Raw genomic sequence first — 6,000 nt, 5'->3', positions numbered from 1 at the left:
GCGCATGCTCTCTGGCATCAGCCTAGCTGTCGCGCCATTTTGCCGGGGTTTGAATGTGAGGCGGAGCGGCAGCAGCGGGTAGTGCCAGCTACAATCCGCGGCCGGCGTTCCCTCCTGTTTCTGTATCCCCACGAGGTGAGGCGCGGGGCGTGCACGGCCTACCAGAGTGGCTCTTGGGGCCCAGCTGAGGAAGGGAAGAGGCGCTCCTGGTACTTCCGAGCGCTAGGGAGTGAGAACCGCGTCTCTGGGCGAGAGCGGAATATAGGTCCGGGGCTCGGGCGGTGCGCTCAGGCAAGGTCTTCGCCTCCTCAGGCAGCGCTTGCCATGCCTCGCGGCGTCCTAGGTCTCCGGCCCAGGTCCGGCGGCCCCGGGGCCTGCGAGGGGTGAGGGCAGCTGAGGCGCGGCCTAACGCAAGCCTGCGGATTGCCCGCCCTTTCCTCTCCATCACGGCGCTGATAGGCTGCGCCGCCGCCTCGCCGCTCGGGAAGGCCGTTCCTTATTGGTTGCGCCCGCGTGTCTGTTTTCCGCGCACGGGGCCGCAGGCAGCGCTAGCTGGGTGTCCGGCGGCTAGGCCTGCCTAGGCGGGGACTGCGGGCGCGTGGAGCTGCGGCTGCCGCGCGGTCGCCCCTTTCCCTAACTCTAGTGAAGCCCCCGAACTCACCCCTCTGACCTCTGTACTCGAATCTCTGACTGTAAAACGGGCATCGTGAGCTCACTTGACTGAATTGTTTGTGAGAATTCTAGTCGGTACACGCGGGACATAGAAATGCCGTGTAACATGGGGTTTCCCAGATTTTGGGAGAAACGCTGTCATAGACTTTGGAATTAGATCGTCTGTGTTCATTCCAGATGTAGCCTGTCTCTAGGGGTGTAACTTGGGGCCGGTCACCTCACCTCACTAAGCCTCCATTTCTTTAGCTGCAAAATGGGGTTAATAACGGAATCTACCTAGTAAAGTGGCTTTGAGGATGCGCTGAGTTATTTACGGTGGTTTACGAAGGTTTCGCGGGAGCTGACCATTGTTCATTCAGCTCTCCCACCCATGTTCTTAGCCACTGTGGCTTTCTGTTTCTTCCCCATTCCAGGCTTATTTCTATTTAAAGTTATTTGCACGTGCCTTTTGTTGGCTGGGAAATTGTCAACATCATATCTTTGCAAGGCAGGCTCCCTCTCCCAAGTTTCCCTCGCCTTAGGCCTCCTCTAATGAGCCTCTTTTTTTCTTTTTTTTTTTCCTTTTCCGAGAGTCTTGCTATTTTGCCCAGGCTGGAATCGTAGTGGCGCGATCTCAGCTCACTACAGCCTCCACCTCCTGGATTCAAGCTATTCTGCCTCAGCCTTCATAGTAGCTGAGATTACAGATGTGTGCCACCACGCCCGGCTCATTTGTGTATTTTTAGTAGACAGGGTTTCACCATGTTGGCCAGGGTGCCCAATCAGCCTCTCTAGGACCTTTCTCTCCCACAGCTCTCCATCAACATCACTTGGTTTTAGTTACTTGATAGCATTTACTAACAATTACTTATTGCTTACTCGTTTATTGTCTTTCTCAACTGCTAGAACGTAAGCTCTTTGAGAGCAAGGACCTTGTCTGTCTTGCTTCTCTCTCCTGATGGGTGCCACCCTACCTTTGTTTGCCACATGGTAGATGCATAAATATTATTCTTCCTTGGAGGCACAGAAGGGGACCCTTTCCTCTTGGATTCCAACAGTTGCTCTTTTTCTCCTCACCTTGGGCCGACATAGTCAGATCTTTGGCCTTTCCTTGTGTGTCTAAATTTTTTTTTCATGCTTTCAGAAGATCTTAATGAATCTAGTCTCTCCCGTCCTATAATACCTTTATCTTTCACTTCTTACCATCAGTGCAAGGAAAGTCTCCCTCCCCTTCTGATTACTTCTACTGGTTGGGGTTCGGGACAGAGGATTGGATGGATGCAAAAGCAATCCTCTAGTTTTGGAATTAATTTGTTTCTTTACTCATTTAATAAGTTTATTGAGCATCCACTTAATCTCTGGGAATATAGTGAGAAAACGAAAATGGGCAAGTTCCCTTACCTTAAAGGACCATGTATTCTCGTGGGTGAAAGAGAAAACATTAGATAATTTCAGATAGTGATAGAATGATGTGACAGATGAAGAAGGCTTCTCTGAGGAGGGAACATTTGCATGGAGACCAGCCATTAAAAGGTGAGGGGAAGAACATTCCAGGTGGAGGGAGTAGAATGTGCAAAGGCGGGCCAGGCGCGGTGGCTCACGCCTGTAATCCCAGCACTTTGGGAGGCCGAGGCGGGTGGATCACAAGGTCAAGAGATCGAGACCATCCTGGTCAACATGGTGAAACCCCGTCTCTATTAAAAATACAAAAAATCAGCTGGGCATGGTGGCATGTGCCTGTAATCCCAGCTACTCAGGAGGCTGAGGCAGGAGAATTGCCTGAACCCAGGAGGCGGAGGTTGCGGTGAGCCGAGATCGCGCCATTTCACTCCAGCCTGGGTAACGAGAGCGAAACTCCGTCTCAAAAAAAAAAAAAAATTGTGCAAAGGCTCAAGGACAGGAACTGGCTTGGAATATTGAAATATTTGAGGAACATCTTAGGTTCCTAGAGTGTTGTCTGAAGAAGGGAGAAGTATCCAGGACCCAGATCATAGAGAGCTTTGTAGGCAATGTAAGGAGTTTGGATATGATTCTAAGTGGTATATTCCTTTGATGAGAAAGCAGAGAGTAGGTTGAAGTGTTGGGATATGTTCTTGATATTTGAGTGCCAGATAGTTTTTATTTATTGGATCTCTTTCCCTCTTCCCAAATGTAAGGGAATGGTTCTCTAATGTGTTAAGGAAATGTCTAAGAAAAAGGCACACATCTTGGATCAGCTTATGTCACAGATGTCTGTGAGATGGCCTCGGAAAGCAAAACTTTTATTCCAGAAATCTTCACCTATAACTGAGGGCCTGTGGGAAGATGCTAGACTTAGGTCTGGCCATTCATTCAACAAGAAGAGCTTGGAAATTGAGATATCTGTCATAACTGATTGATTGCGGTACATTTAAAAAAATTTTTTAAATTGTATATTCATAAGGGATTTCCAAAGATAGTTCCATGAAGAAAGTGTCACCCCCTTATTTAAAGGTGATAAAATGAATTCTTCTCTTCTCTCTCTTTGTTTTTTTTGTTTTGGTTTGGTTTTCAAGACACCATCTCACTCTGTTGCCTAGGCTGACCTGGGCTGAGGCCATCCTCCTACCTCAGACTCCCCAGTATGTAGGACTACAGGCGTGCACCATCCCACTCAACTAATTTTTGCGTATTTTTTATAGAGATGGGGCTTCACCATGTTGCCCAGGTTGGTCTCAAACTCCTGGACTCAAGCAATCTGCTCACCCCAGCTTTCCAACGAGTTGGGATTATAGGCGTGAACCACCCCACTTGGCCAAAATGAATTTTTTGTTTCTAGTTTGAGTCATTTTTAGATCAGTAACACTTTTTGCATTTGTATATTGCTAATATTTCAGAGGGTGGTCAAATAAGATAATTAAACGTTGATCTTGTTGATAATTGTGAATACCTATAGAAGGTTCTCTGAAAGTCGCCGATTTCACTTATTTTCTCAAATCAAGGATAAGCTTGGAATTTGGTTTTATAGACTTTATCAGTAAGGCAATATAAAAAGGATTTGTTGACAAATCCTTAGTTCTTAAAGAGTATTCCCAAAGCATAATTTGGGGAGGCCAAGGTGGGCGGATCACTTGAGCTCTGGAGTTCCATGTCAGCCTGGGGAACATGGGAACCTCTGTCTACAAAAATAATTCAAAAATTAGCCAGGTGTGGTGATGTGTGCCTATAGTCCCAGCTACTTGGGAGGCTGAGGTAGGAGGATGGCTTGAACACAGGAGGCAGAGGTTTCAGGCACAATTGCACCACTGCATTCCCCCAGCCTGAGCAACAGCCAGACCTTGTCTCAAAAAATAGTAAGATTCTAGAGTCTATGTAGTATTTTAACTTCGAGGGATTATAACATGTATGTTTATGTAACCCCACACATTTTTTTTTTTTTTTTAGGTGGAATTTCACACTTGTTGCTCAGGCTGGAGTGCAATGGCACAATCTCAGCTAACCGCAACCTCCACCTCCCAGGTTCAAGCGATTCTCCTGCCTTAGCCTCCTTCGTAGCTGGGGTTACAGGCATGCGCTATCACATTCGGCTAATTTTGTATCTTTAGTAGACACGGGGTTTCTCCATGTTGGTCAGGCTGGTCTCAAACTCCTGACCTCAGGTGATCCACCCACCTCGGCCTCCCAAAAGTGCTAGGATTTTAGGCATGAGCCATCATGCCTGGCTTCACTTTTTTTTTTTTTGAGACGGAGTTTCACTCGTTACCCAGGCTGGAGTGCAATAGCACGATCTCAGCTCACCACAACCTCGGTTCAAACGATTCTGCTGCCTCAGCCATCTGAGTAGCTGGGATTACAGGCATGTGTCACCATACCTGGCTAATTTTGTATTTTTAGTAGAGACAGGGTTTCTCCATGTTGGTCAGGCTGGTCTTGAACTCCTGACCTCAAGTGATCCACCTGCCTTGGCCTCTGAAAGTGTTGGCATTACTGGGATTACACGCATGAGCCACCTCACCCTACCACGTTTTGTTTTTTTTTTTTTTAAACTTAAAAATAGCCTTAATCCAGCCAGGCATGGTGGCCCACGCCTGTAATCCCAGCACTTTCAGAGGCCTAGGTGGGTGGATTACCAGGTCAGGAGATGGAGACCATCCTGGCTAAGATGGTGAAACGCTGTTTCTGCTAAAATACAAAAAATTAGCCGGGTATGGTGGTGCTGTCACAGCTACTCGGGAAGCAGAGGCAGGAGAATCGCTTGAACCCGGAACGTAGAGGTTGCAGTGAGCCGAAATTGCGTCACTGCACTCTAGCCTGGTGACAGAACGAGACTGTCTAAAAAAAAAAAAAATAGTCCTGCTCTAGCACCTCAACTTTGGAGACAGGATTTCACTCAGTCACCCAGACTGGAGTGCAGTGGCAAGATCTCAGCTTATTGCAACCTAGACCTCCCTGGCTCAAGCAGTCCTGCCTCAGCTTCCCTAGTAGCTAGGACAATAGGAGGGCACCACTGACCCCAGCTAATTTTTTAAATTTTTTGTAGAGAAAGGGTCTCACTATTGTTGCTGAATCTGGTCCCAAATGGTCCTTGCGCTTAAGTAAACCCCCCTTCTTGGCCTCCCAAAGTGCTGGGATCACAGGAGTGAGCCACCTTGCTCAGCCTCTTGTGGTTTTAGAATCTAGAAGAATGTGTCCACCTCTTTCTATGTGACACAGTCAACTGACCGAAATAAAGATGAAGAATATTTTTGATGGAAAAATCAAAGGTATCTAGCTCTTTAAAATAGTACAACAAATATATAACAGGTGCTCATCACTATTGTAAGGCTCTAGGGAGACAGCAGTGAACAAAGCACAAAGTCGCTACTATCAGTGGAGTTTACAATGTGGTAAAGAGAGAATCATAGGAAATGACAAAAGAAGTTAATATGCCTGGAAAATAGTAGAGTAAGTGCATGGAGAGTAACTGAGGTGAATGCTCTTTTAGATAGGATGGTGCGGCAAGGCATCTCTGAAAAAAAGATGACGTTTGAAAGAGTCCTTCTAGACCCAGCCCGGGGGCTCATACCTGTAATCCCAGCACTTTTGGAGGTGGAGTAGGGCAGATCACCTGAGGTCAGGAGTTCAAGATCAGCCTGGCCAACACAGTGAAACCCAGTCTCTACTATAAATACAAAAATCAGCTGGGCATGATGGCTTGCACCTGTAGTTCCAGTTACCTGGGAGACTGAGGCAGGAGAATCACTTAAACCTGAGAGGTGGAGGCTGCAGTGAGCTGAGATCATGACACTACACTCCAGCCTGGGCAGTCTAGAGTGAGACTCTGTCTTTTTCTTTTTTATTTTGAGACGGAGCCTTGCTCTGTTGCCAGGCTGGAATGCAGTGGCTCGATTT

The 6,000-nt window shown here is 47.3% G+C and overlaps 1 protein-coding gene across 1 annotated transcript in view; it reads left to right on the top strand.

Annotated features, from left to right (window-relative positions):
- CSE1L (chromosome segregation 1 like) overlaps positions 1 to 6,000 on the top strand; it is a 56,059-nt gene continuing 50,059 nt past the window's right edge. The window contains 1 exon segment of the mRNA XM_032256044.1: positions 1 to 135. The gene's annotated coding sequence lies outside the window, so the exon portion shown is untranslated.

This window comes from Sapajus apella, unplaced genomic scaffold, assembly GCF_009761245.1.
Source record: "Sapajus apella isolate SASKATOON/1434 unplaced genomic scaffold, GSC_monkey_1.0 scaffold92, whole genome shotgun sequence".
NCBI classification, from domain to species: domain Eukaryota; kingdom Metazoa; phylum Chordata; class Mammalia; order Primates; family Cebidae; genus Sapajus; species Sapajus apella.
Note: the sequence above shows the minus strand (reverse complement) of the source record. Positions and strands in the feature narration are given on the sequence as shown.